Here is a 13,848-nt window from a genome sequence, read left to right as displayed (position 1 = left end):
CAGATGGCATATGTATGCCGACTTTGTTGTGTTGCATAACAGTAAACAGATTCATAAAACTTCTACCAACTACATTTTGCTTTAAAGGCACAATTTTTTTTTGTTGTTGTTTTTCAAGGTAGGGTCTCATTCTAGTCCAGGCTGACCTGGAATTCACTATGTCGTCTCAGGGTGGCCTTGAACTCACAGCAATCCTCCTACCCCAGCCTCCCAAATGATGAGCTTAAAGGCATGCCCCACCATGCCTGAAAAGGTACTATTTTCAAATAAAAGTTGTGATGTACTTTTATGAAATTATTAATTAAACCATAACATCTGCAAAAATAAGCATGAAATATATTTCTCTGCCAACTTCCAAAGATTAGTCTTGAGTGCTTTACTATGGGGAACCAGAATTGACTTCTTTTAAAGTTCCACAAAATGATTTAATATCTTTTCAAGAAAACACCATGTCAACATTTTTTTTTTGTTTGTTTTTCAAGGTAGGGTCTCACTCCTGTCTAGGCTGACCTGGAATTCACTCTGTATTCTCAGGGTGGCCTCAAATTCATGGTGCTCCTCCTACCTCTACCTCCCCGAGTGCTGAGATTAAAGGTGCCCGCCACCACACCCAGCTTAACTTTATTTTTCTTATTTTATTTATTTTCAAGGTAGGGCCTCACTCTAGCTCAGGCTGACCTGGAATTCACTCTGCATTCTCAGGGTGGCCTCGAACTCATGGTGATCTTCCTATCTCTGCCTCCCAAATGCTGGGATTAATGGTGTGCACCACTATGGCCAGCCCTTCCCCTGAGCCCCTCCCCCCAAGTAGGATCTCTCTAGCCCAGGCTGACCTTGGAATTTACTATGTAGTCAGTGATCCTACCTCTGCCTCCCCAGTGCTGGGATTAAAGGTGTGAGCCACCACACCTGGCTTGTTGAGCCAAACTTTAACAGTACAATTTCAAAGTACTAGTATGTGGCTTCTACCTATCTGCTGCCAACCCAACCACACTTGAGATAATATGACATAAAAGACTAGCAAATGGAAGTAATACTGCATCTTAAAAATCCTATTTTGAGACTGGAGAGATGACTCTAGAGTATAGTTTTTTTAAAGTACAGCTCTAGGTTGGAGAGATGGCTCAATGGATCCAAGTGCTTGTTTTGCCCCAGATCTGTTATAAAAGTCAAAAGCTGTGGTGAGCTTCTGTATTTCCAGTGTGGCTGAGGTGAGAAGGGAGACAATTTCCTGGAAGCTCCTTAACACTGATGAACAATGAGACCCTGCCTCAAACAAGGTGGAAGGTGAGCACCCAGACAAATTGTCCTCTGACCTCCACACATGCATCCATATACAATTAAAAAAAAATTAATTTAGGAGAGAGAAATGGGGGGGGCGGGGGGAAAGGAATGGACATGCTAGGGCCTACTGCCACTGTAAACAACTCCAGGAGCTTGCACCAGTGCATCTGGCTTTACATGGGTACTAGGGAATGGAACCCGGCTGGGAAGCTTTGCAAGCCAAGCACCTTTAACTGCTGAACCATCTCCCTAGCTCTAAATAAACTTTTAAAGTACACTTGAAGCCAGATGTGGTTGTGCACACCTTTAATCCCAGCACTTGGAAGGCAGAGGTAGGAGGATCACCCTGAGTTCAAGGTTACTCAAAAAAAGAAACAAAGGACTTGAGATATTGCTCAGTGATTAAAGTGCTTGCCTGTTTGCAAAGCTGCTCAGGGTTCGATTTCCCAGTACCCACATAAAGCCAGATGCACAAGGTGGCATATGTACCTGGAGTTCATTTGTAGTGCCTAGAGTCCCTGGAATGCCCATTCTCTCAAACAAATAAAATATTTTTAAAAACAGAATCACAGATGAAGGGCTGGAGTGATGGCTTACCAGGTAAGGCATTTGCCTGCAAAGCCAAAGGACTCAAGTTTGACTCCCCAGAACCCAAGTAAACCAGATGCCCAAGTTTTTTCAACCACTGTAAAAAAAACAACAAAAAAAAACTTCTCATTGAAAGGACCAAGACTCCTTGGATAAACAGCCTTTTCCAGATGGCAGAGCAAAGAAAATACATAAGTAGCCCAGGATATATTGTGTCAGAAAATGCTTCAAGATTAATTGTGAGCCTAGTTATCAAAGACACAGCAAGCAAGGCTGGGGAGATGATTAAGTGGTTAAATATGCTAGCTTGCAAAGACACAGAAGCCAGTTTGAAAGGATTCTTACCTCCAAACTAGGGACAATATGGTATTTACAAAAAAGGGGGGGACTGGGGAGATGGCTCAGTGGTTAAAAGCACTGGCTTGCAAAGACTGACAACCTGGGTTCAATTCCCCAGTACTCTTGCATGGCTAGATGCACAAAGTGCCACATGTGACTGCAATTTGTTTGCAGTGGGAGGAGACCCTGATTCTTCTTCTCTCTCCCTTATTTTTTTAAAGGGGCAAATGGTTATAAAATAATAAATTAAAACTCACAGTGGTACCATGGCTCTAAATCTCAAAAGTCTCTAAGAGTTACTTGCATTTTAAGAACTTTAAGTCATACATAATGAAGGGAAATTTCTTCCCTCCACAGTACCTTCAATAAAACGATTTTAGCAAGAGTCATCAACAGGTGCTAAAAATTACTAAGCAAAATGTAGTTAGAAATTATAGTCAGTTATTACTCTAGGGTCACATAATCACAAATTGTCAAATACCATAACTTTACTAAGATCTGTATTTGCCACTTTTATCAAGTGATCATATTTAGCTTTGTTAACAGTGTGACAATTTGACATGTACCTAATGGGATGTATGGGAGATGCAGAGCATCACCTACTAAGTATTTTTGCCAAATAAGTTTTACTTTAAGCAAATTAAGACGGAATTCTAGCCTGGCATGGTGGCACATACCTTTAATACCAGCACTCAGGAGGCAGAGGTAGGAGAATCACCATGAGTTCAAGGCACACTGAGACTAGAGTGAATTCCAGGTCACCCTGGGCTAGTGCCAGACCCTATGGGGGTGGGGTGGGGGGGAGTAAAGAAAAGAAAGAAAAAGGAGGAAACTCATAGTGGGAGGGGAGAATCAGTTATTGAAATGACAGGAGGAGGGGACAGGCAAGGTCAAAAGTGGGTGTATACAAGACAAATGGTCTGGTCAATTAGGCAAATGGGGAAGTGGAATAGGTGCTATTCAGTTTAAGAAAAGGGACTAACAATACTTAATCATCAAATGCAAAACATAAATTTAGACTAACTTCCGCCCAGCCCCAAGGATTCAAAGTCTCTTTGGGATTACAGAGAAAACTGAAAATGTTAGGCACTATTACAGAAACTGTATATCTGGGAAACATGCAGAAATATTTAAGGGTCAAGCATAGAGGTGGCAATGATATTCTTAGCATTTGGAGGATCCATAGACTATACTGGGAGACCTGGTCAAACAAACAGCAAAGACACTAAAAACTAACAATATAGCAAGAATATTAATCACTGACTCTAGGTACTGATGCTCTCCGCCCCAACTAAGTCGTAAATTTTTTATGACATAAAAGAAATTATCTCTACAGAGGTACAGCAACCAGTAACTATACCTGGGTTGAACTCTGTTACCTGCATAGCCCAAAACAAGTTACTTAACACTGTTTCATCTACAAAACTGAAATACTAACTACATCACAGATTCTGAGAATGAGACTACACAAGTCAAATGCATAGCAAGGTACACACAATAAGCAAATATAGTTTTCATACAGATCCTACAACACTCATTTTCACGTTCCACAAAGAAAAATCATAATAGGTGCAATTAAATATTAGTAACCCAATGACAATCAAAGTGAATAAAGGAAAATATGACATACAGGTGTTGATATATATAGATATACATACATACATATATATATATACATACATATATATACACACACACATGCATATATTTCAAAAACTACAGCCGTGTGTGAGGGTGCACACCTTTAATCCCAGCACTCAGGAGGCAGATGTAGGAGGATCACCCTGAGTTCGAGGCCAGACTGAGACTACATAGTGAATTACAGGTCAGCCTGGACTAGAGCGAAACCCTACCTAGAAAAATCAAAAACAACAACAACAAAATTACAACTGAAAAAGAAAAACAAAAGAAATCATTGTATCTTTATCCAAACTATAATACTGTGTAGCTTGATTCGGAATTATCTCGGGGGGGGGGGCGCTAAAAAAACAAGCGAAGGTAGACTATGCCCCCCAAAATAGATTAGTAAGCATATATGCTAAAAATGCTTAATTCTGGTTACAGTTCATACAACTCTCACAGATGCAATATAAAATGGATTTTTCTTCTGAAACATAATGAATTCTAACGCACTTGTCATTTCATTTGTAGGTGATCTTTTTTTCTAGTTAGGCCAGGAGTATAATGACGAGGTGCGGTTTTGCGATCCTCAGGTAGGAAAGAGGAGGAGGTGTTTGCTTTTTTTTTTTTTTCTCTTTTTAAGTGCCATCTTTTTCATTCCAGCACCAGAGAAAAAAGCAGCTGGGAAGAAGGGAATAAACAGGTCGGGGACTCGCGGCTAAACCAGGTGTATGGGGGGGGGGAGGTGGCAGGCGGACGGGCGTGCAAGTCCGTACCCCAGGGAGAGCCGGGTGACGACCCTGGACGGCGAGGCCCGAGGCCAGTTTCCACCTGAAGGATTAAATGCCGCGGAGGGACCCTGCAGGAGTCTGCCTGCACGGGCGGGGTGACAGAGCCCGCTCCCCTCGCCCTTCAGCGACCAGGTGGGCGACGCGCGTCCTCCCGTCCCGTCTCGGTTACCTGCGGGCGGCGGCGCGGGGGCCCGGAGGCCTGTGCTGCTGCTCCTCCTCCCCGCCGGGCTGGGGCGGCGAGGCGGCGGCGGCGACACCCGGGGGGAGGGGGCGGAGCGCGCGGCCGGCTGCCTCTCCTCCCCCGGGAGGCTCGGGGACCCTATCTCGGGCCGCCGCGCCTAGGCCCGTGAGCAGCCTGGGACTGGGGCATGGCGGCCGGCGAGGCGGGAGAGCGCGGGCGCGGGGAGGGGAGCCCCGGGCGCCCGCAGGGCCGAGGGAGGAGCGAGGGGCCCGGGGCCGCGCGCGGGCGGCCGTTGGCCAGGCGGACGGCGGTTGGCGGAGCGGGGTGGGGAAAGGGGAAGGGGAGTGAGGGAGGGGAGGGGAGCTGGGAGGGCGCCGCCGCCGCCGCGCGTGCGGGCGGGCGCCGCCGCCGTTGCCGCTCGTCTCACGCCAGCCTGTTTGGGGGCACTTTGTTTGTGTCCCACAAGGCACTGCGCGGACGGCCCGGCTGGGAGGTGGGCGGGGCGGGGCGGCCGGCGGGGCGGGGCGGGGCCCCGGGGAGGGCGCAGGCGGCTACTGCGCGCGCGCAGACCAGGCCCTCCGGGCCGCTGCCGCCGCTCACCTTTCCCGCGGAGGCTGCGCGCGGAAACGCCGTGCGTGGCCTTGAGGGAGAGAGCGAGCGAGCGTGTGAGTGTGTGTGTTCTGTCGATGTGCACACGTGTAGTCACATGAGCGAGCTCCTTAAGACCTGGCTGTCGGTCCCCCAGCTCCATGCACACTGGGAAACCGTACGCTGCACCCCCCCCTTTGAACTAAAAACGAAAGAAACTGTTTTCTCGGGTGGTTTCTGTAGCGGCCCCGAAACTGCAGCACCGCGGCCCCCCTTCGTGGACGACGGAGGGTGCCCAGGTTTCGCACGTGGAAACCGGCCCACCAACGCGTGGCCCGGCAGACACGCGCAAGGGACTCAGACCCCGTGGGGCTCTTGCGCCCACCCCCTGGACGGAGACCCGGCTCCCTGAGGCTCGCTTGGTACCACTGGGTTCATCCGACGCCAGGAGGTTGCTTTTAGCATATTCATGGTCGCCCTGGCAGGAAGTGCAGCTCAGAGATGGCTGGAAAAATCCCATTCCCAAGTTCCTCTGGTTCCAGTGGCTTTTACAACCTAGACTGGCTGTAAAATAGAAACTTACTCCTTCCCCAGCTGTACCTGTCATCCTTGAACACATCACCTCTTGCTTCCCTGGTCTTTGGGGATGGAGTGTCCGGGCCACCCCAAACTCATACCAAGGGGCCTTCAGAGTTCTTGGTCACCTAAAAAGATGACCTAAGGGAGGGCTCTAAATCTTCTTGGCTTTTACAGGCCTGGTGAACGTGCACTGTGGACCAAGAACCAGACCTTGAGACTGGAGGATGTCTCTGAAAGCAGGCAACAATTTAAAGCCAGAAGGGGGATGGCCAGGGCTGCTATTACTTTAGTCGCACTGAATTTGCATTTCCCACACATCTAGGTTTTAACCCAAATCCTCTGACTCATACCTTTAATCCTAGCACTCAGGAAGCTGAGATAGGAGCATTCTATGAGTTTGAGGCCAGCCTCAGCTGCAGAATCTAAGTTCCAGGTCAGCCTGGGCTATACAATGAGACTACCTCAAAACAAAAAATGGTAGGCCACAACAGCTTTCCAACTGGACTGGAGGCATGCGGCATGGGAAGGAATACATCCCTGGTACTGAAAACCTACAACATAGGTAGTCATGAGCCCTAGGGGTGTAAAGTCTGCTGGTGTCTGGCTAAATGTACATACTATGCTCACCAAGCTTCCCAGTAAGCACTTCTCTTAATGTTCATATCCATATATTAATGCTACTCTCACTTTTAGTTAGAGAAGCTTCTCTTTTCAGATGGCTGTGACCTTGGGATGACTCAGAAAGCATCATGGTGCTGACAGAGGAGTGCTCAGCACTGAAATATCTCTATCACACCTTCCATGGCTCAGGGTTCCTTTTGGAAGAGATAGCTCAAAGAATATAGGAGCCAAAGGAAGGGTAGGACTCCTTGCAATGTGCTCCTCCCAGACACAAAATGGCCTGGATATCCATGACCTAACAGTGCCTGACACTATCTATACAAGGCCATCATAACAGGAGGAAAAGATCATGACATCAAAATAAGAGAGACAGATTGAGAGGGGGAGGGGCTATGATGGAGAGTGGAGTTTCAAAGGGGAAATTTGGAGGAGGGAGGGAATTACCATGGGATATTGTTTACATTTATGAGTTGTTAATAAAAAAAAGTTAAATAAAAAGGTGGGCCAAAGGGTTTTGTGAAGGTAGACTGATGTCTGGCTGAAATATAAAATGGATTTTTCTTCTGAAACATTTGACCAGATCTATTAATCTCTGCAAAACAAAACACCAAAAAAAAAGCATACCCTATTTCTTTTTTTTTTTAAATTTTTTATTTATTGATTTGAGAGCGACAGACACAGAGAGAAAGACAGATAGAGGGAGAGAGAGAGAATGGGCGCGCCAGGGCTTCCAGCCTCTGCAAACGAACTCCAGACGCGTGCGCCCCCTTGTGCATCTGGCTAACGTGGGACCTGGGGAACTGAGCCTCGAACCGGGGTCCTTAGGCTTCACAGGCAAGCGCTTAACCGCTAAGCCATCTCTCCAGCCCCATACCCTATTTCTAACCAATGAAATCCACTTTAGAAATAAAGGCAATAAAACCAAGGTTTGTTCATGTAATCCTTCACCGTTTCCACCAAAATTTCAAGTATGTAGAAAGTATTTCATCCTTGCAACCTAACCTCTAGATTTTTTTTTTTACTATAATTCTTACTGTTTTTATTATTCCCATTTCAGAGATGAGAAAAATCAGTTTATCAAATTAGGCCAACCTTTGCACTGAGATTTGAAGAGGGGAAGGGAAAGAAGGATGAAGGGTTAGCCAGGAGAGCCATGACAGCTGCCAAAGACAACTCAGGAGGCCCTGCCAAGATCCTGGTGGAGTGCGTAGTGAAAGTGTGCGTAAGGCAAACAACTGGAGAAGAATCTGGTGGGAATAAAGTAGCCAAATCGGTCAGCATCTCCTAGGGCATTTAATAGGACAGTCAATAAAAGACCAATGGACATGACTTTAGTAATTATAACTCAAGAGACTTGAGGTGGCAGCTATTGTTCAAAGGTCTGGCAAAACACAATGTCACTTTCATTCTCTTGACTCTTTTCCCTTTACCGCCTTGTCAGTTTTGTGTATTTCTCATTTGCATCTAAAGATTTTAGAACCTTCCCATTCTACTCCCACCCTAGGTCTGAAGAGTTAATATTAAGCAGCAAAAGCTGTTGGCCTTAAGTACAAAGATGCTTGGAGAGAGTATGAGAACAAAAATGCAAAGAGTTAACTCTTACAGGAGCCCTCTTCCGTGTTGTGGCTCCTGGCAGGATGAGTTTCTTTGGCTTTTGCTGCCTCCCAGGGCTTCTCTTCTTCCTGAGCTAGCAGAGACTTGCCTTTGGGTTGCTGGAGTAGGGAGACCTTTCTTTAACACAAGGTTAAATAATACCACTGGAGGATTTTATGAAATCAGAATTCTGCACACAGGTGAAACAAACAAACTAGACAGTATGAGGAACCTTTAATTATTAACCCGGTATGGATGACTCTGAGGAATTCAAACTTGAGGCAAATTCCAGGGGGGTTATTTCAGCCATGAACTGTTTTGGGGACCCAGTTGTGGCAAGATGGTACATTCTTATGATAGACCATTACCACTGAACAGGAATTTATTTAGACCAAAACATAGTGCAGAGCAAGAATTCTTTCTACTTGCCAGCAAGATCTCTAATCTGACTTGAATTTTCCCAATGAGGAAAGCCCATTACTGCACAAACCTTGCTTCCTCATTAGATCATCCCAACTATATAAACAAAAAATTAATTTCTCTTCCTTACCCTGAAACTTGCCATTCTTCTAGTGTTCTATTTCACTTTCCACTCAGTTGGACAGGTCAGCTTTGCCACTTTCCTACCCTACTGCAGATCAATTCCCCTTGATCAACAAATCCTGTTTTGTTTTTTTTTTTCAAGGTGTGGTCTCACTCTAGCTCAGGCTGACCTGGAATTCACGATGTAGTCTCAGGTTGGCTTTGAACTCACAGTGATCCCCCTACCTCTGCCTCCCTCCTGAGTGCTGGGATTAAAGGCGTGTGCCACCATGCTGGGCAACAAATCCTGCTTAAACTTCTCATTTCCCCTAAGATGTGGTATATATACACGATGCAATTCTATACAGCAGTAAGGAAAAATGACACAATGAAATTGAAGAAAAATGGTGGAGCCTGGAACAGCTTATTCTCAGTGAACTCACCCAGTCACAGAAAGATAATCGCCGCATAGTCTCACTCATCTATAGCTCCTAACCTGAATCTACCCAAGTCACCGACATATCTACCAAGCATCTCGAGAACCGGACAATAGGGAGGGTGGGGAAGGAGGGAAGGGTAAGAAACGGAGGGGGTACACAAAACTGGAGCCAAAAGGCAATGGTACCATAATACTCTACATCCTAAAAGGCAGACCAAATGGCTGAACCTCCACCAGGCCCTTAGAGTGAACACTGGATTCACAAGGCCCTGGAGAGGGTATGACAAAAACTGTTCACTATCTCCTATTTCTGCTTCTCTCTCATCTATCTCTTTTATGTCACTTATCTGGTTCTTCCTTCTCTTCTTGGCTGCTGACCTGTAACTCCTGGTACCAACAGGTGGTTATCATCCACAATGAGCTTTTGATCACAGAGACCTACAAGGTTTCCCAAAAGAAGACAGATTTATGTCAGACCACTTGATGACCCACCATAGGTTAGTGGTAAGACCCTACTGCTGAAGACACCATACACTGTTGGTATGTATCATGGAGCGACATGGCTGGAAGCTGGAAGTCACCAGACTGTGGGTCTAGTGCTGGAAGGTGCTACATGAGTGCCTGGAGGTAAAGACCAATATCTGCCCAAACAACACATGGTCTAACTTACTTAGCAGCAAACAACCTGACATGGTGCTCATACAAGTGCAATAGTGGTGCATAGCCATGGTGGGAAACCAACTGCTCTCAATTTGGCTAACTGATTTGCTCAGTGGAACAGAACCCATAGCTGGAGCTGGGAAACAAGTGAGAGCCATATCCAAAAAGAACCCGCTTTCCACTAAACTCTCTCTAACAAACAATGGTTAACACATATACTTGGTGCTAACTTTACTCTCTTTTGGAGAATCTGCTTCTACTTTTCAGATAGACACAGATCCTCTGGAGAGAACCTCCCCATCATCCCTCAGAAGGGCCCCAGCTGAAACTAAGAATAATTGGGGAAACATGCAAGAATGCTGTTATCTTGGCAAACCCAGAACCAGCACAAGGGTGAAGGAAGTAGACACAGGGAACAATCAACCCCTACCAAACCAGATATCCAGAGACATGGAGGCACCCAAGATCTCAACACAGAAGCAGACCTAAAATGAACCTAACATGGTTCAGGGAAATTTGTAGAAAAGGGGGTGGAAAGAATGTCAGAGCTACACATTGGGTCATGACACACAGAGACATTTCCTCCTACCAGAAACTAAAGGCTAACCCCACAATGCACGACCCATATACACCAACAAGGAGGGTTTCAGTGGAGGGGGGAGGACAGGGAGGAGGCTAACAATGGTACTAACTTAATGTATTCACTAACTACAAAAATAATAATAAAAAAGTTAAATAAAACATTACAAACTGTAAAACAACAACAACAACAACAACAAACAAACAAACAAACAAAAAAAACACGCCAGGTCTGTGGTTTCATATGCTCGTAATCCCAAACCTGGGCAGGTGTAGATACAGGAAATCCCTGGGGATCATGGATAGACAGTCTCACCTAACTGATGAGCACTGGGCAAAAGAAACACCCAATTTTAGAAAAAGTGTTCCAGGCCAGGCGTTGGGGCACACACTTTAAATCCCAGCACTCGTCACACCAAGGTGGGAGGATTGCAGTGAGTTCAAGGCCAGCCCGAGACTACATAGTGAACTGAAGATCAGCCTGGGTTGGAGGCAGATAATACTTCCAAAAACCAAGAACCAGGAGTCTTCCCGAGGAAGAACACTCAGGTTAGCCTCTGGCATCCATATGTGTGTGCACACAAGTACATTTGTGAACATGCACACACACACAAATGTATAAATAAAAAATAAAAACACCCGAGATGATTAATTATATGAGAGAAAAGTTTTCTTTAGATCATATTGCAGTCCAAGATCAGGTGGCCTTTTGGGCCTGTGTTGGGTTTGCTGAATGGAAGCAGGGGGACGCATGTGGAAGAGCAAATAGCTCATCCTGAGTTCCAAAAGCAGTAACAGAGTCTGAAGAGGCCAGTCTCCTACAGTCCCCTTCCTTCTTAGCCTAATTTTTTCTCCTTGAGGCTCCACCACCTCCCATTAGCAAACAATCCCTGTCTACCAGTGCCCTACACACACACACACACACACACACACACACACACACACACACACAAATTTATTTGTGAGAGAGAAAGAGGGAGAGAATGGGCACTCCAGGGCCTTCAACTGCTGCAAATGAACTCCAGACACATGCACCACCTGAAATCATGAGCCAAAAATAATTTTTTCCTCCTTTCAAGTTGGTTCTGTCAGACATTCTGTCACAGTGACACAGTGAAAGGTAACTAATACATGAACATCCTGTTAAAAGTGCTTCACCTTGGGCTGGAGAGATGGCTTAGTGGTTAAGCATTTGCCTGTGAAGTCTAAGGACCCTGGTTCGAGGCTTAATTCCTCAGGACCCACGTTAGCCAGATGCACAAGGGGGCACACACGTCTGGAGTTCGTTTGCAGTAGCTGGAGGACCTGGCATGCCCATTCTCTCTCTCTCTCTACCTGCCTCTTTCTCTGTCTGTTATTTTGAAATAAGTAAATTAATAAAAATTTTAAAAAAGTGTTTCACCTTTATTCCCAGCACTTGGAAGGCAGAGGTAGGAGGATCACTATGAGTTCGAACCTACTCTGAGACTACATAGTGAATTCGAGGTTGGCCTGGGCCAGAGTGAAACCCTACCTTGATAAAATAAAATTTAAAAAGTGTTTCTAGGGCTGGAGAGATGATTTAGCATTTAAAATACTTGCCTGCAAAGCCAAGGGACCCAGGTTCAATTCTCTAGTACCCACTTAAGCCAGATGCACAAAGTGATGCATGTGTCTGGAGTTTCTGCTTCTGCATAGCTTAGCCCTCTGGTTCCTTAGACCATTGTTGGCCATTTTCCCCCAGTAGCTCATGTAGATAGGCTAACTGTCTGGGAGCCAGGTCTCTCTGTGCTCTGTGTCAGCAGCATATGGGGTCTTCAGCAATAGGGTCTTACCTTTTGCCTCAGGTGGGTAATCAAGTGCTTTGACAGAAAGCTGTTTTGATTAGCCAACAATTTCTGGTACTGGGAGTTACAGGCCTGAGACAGAAAAAACTTTTAAGCTTAGGCTTCATCCTACCCTCTCCAGGGCCCTACTTTTCAGGTGCTCCCCCTTTACTCCTTTTCAGGGTTACATCTTTTAGGTTATCTCCAAGGATAAAGGTTTCTATGGTACCAGTTCATTTTGGATTTAGTTTTGTGTTTGTGCCCCCCTCCTTTCTCTTTCCACTCAAATTCTTCCATCCCTATTGTCTGGGCCTTGAGTTGCCTATCAGGAATGTGAGCAACTTGAGTAGGTCCAGGTTATGAGCCACAGATAAGTGAGACCATGTGGCATTTGTCTTTCTGTGATTGTGTGAGTTTGATCTGTTCCAAGTCTGTCCATTTTTGTACGAATTTAATTGTATCATTTTTTTCATACTGCTGAGTAGAATTCCATTGTGTAAATGTACCATAACTTCATTATCCATTCATCCAATGATAGGCACCTGGGTTGATTCCAGTTCTTAGCTATAATGAATTGAGCAGCTATAAACATGGTTGAGCATGTATCTCTGTAGTGAACTATGGAACACTTAAGATCAATGTTCAGTATGGGAATAATTGGGTCTGTGGTAGTTCTATATTCATCCTTTTCAGGAATCTCCATAGTGGTTGTACAAGTTTGCATTCCCACCAACAGCGGATGAAGGTTCCTCTTTCCCTACATTTTTACCAACATTTGTTGTTAGATTTTTTTTTTTTAATTTTTATTTTTTGTTTTTTTTGAGGTAGGGTCTCACTGTAGCCCAGGCTGACCTAGAATTCACTATAGAGTCTCAGGGTGGCCTTGAACTCACGGCGATCCTCCTACCTCTGCCTCCCGAGTGCTGGGATTAAAGGCGTGCGCCACCACGCCCAGCTGTTGTTAGATTTTTAAAAAATATTTTATTTAGGAAAGAGAGAAAGACACACACACACACACACACACAGAGAGAGAGAGAGACAGAGAGAGAGAGAGAGAGTGTGAAAATGGCCTGGGCCTCTAGCCACTGCAAATGAACTCCAGATGCACACGCTACCTTGTGCATCTGGCTTATGTAGGACCTGGAGAATTGTACCTGGGCCCTTAGGCTTCATAGGCAAGTGCCTTAACCATTAAGCCATCTCTCCAGCCCTTTCATGGTTGTTTTACTTTGCATTTTCCTAATGATTAGGGATGTTGAACATTTTCTTAAATGTGTGTTGGGCATTTATATTTCTTCCTTTGGGAATTCCCTATTCAGTTCTCTGCCCAATTTTCAGAGAGGGTTGTTTGATATTTTTTATTATCATTGTTCAGTTGTGTTTTTTATTTCAAGGTAGGGTCTTGCTGTAGCCCAGGTTGACCTGGAATTCACTATGTAATTTCAGGGTGGCCTCGAACCAAGTGTGATCCTCCTACCTCTGCCTCTTGAGTGCTTGGATTAAAAAAGGTGTGTGTCACCATACCTGGACTAGTTTTTTGAGTTCTTTGTAGATTGTAGATACTAGGTTTCTGTCAGTGGTATAGCTGGCAAAGATTTTTCTCCTATGCAGTGGGTAATCTATTGGCTCTGCTTATGGTATGTTTGTCTGTGCAAAAGT

General features: G+C 45.4%; 1 protein-coding gene across 4 annotated transcripts in view; it reads right to left on the bottom strand.

The window, feature by feature from the left end:
* Zbtb44 (zinc finger and BTB domain containing 44) overlaps window positions 1-4,860 on the bottom strand; it is a 47,765-nt gene extending 42,905 nt beyond the window's left edge. For all 4 annotated transcript variants that reach the window (XM_045145525.1, XM_045145526.1, XM_045145527.1 and 1 more), the window contains exon 1: window positions 4,792-4,860. The gene's annotated coding sequence lies outside the window, so the exon portion shown is untranslated. The remainder of the gene's footprint in view (window positions 1-4,791) is intronic.
* Between the last annotated feature and the right edge of the window lie 8,988 nt (window positions 4,861-13,848).

Source organism: Jaculus jaculus, chromosome 3, assembly GCF_020740685.1.
Source record: "Jaculus jaculus isolate mJacJac1 chromosome 3, mJacJac1.mat.Y.cur, whole genome shotgun sequence".
Lineage (NCBI taxonomy): Eukaryota > Metazoa > Chordata > Mammalia > Rodentia > Dipodidae > Jaculus > Jaculus jaculus.
Note: the sequence above shows the minus strand (reverse complement) of the source record. Positions and strands in the feature narration are given on the sequence as shown.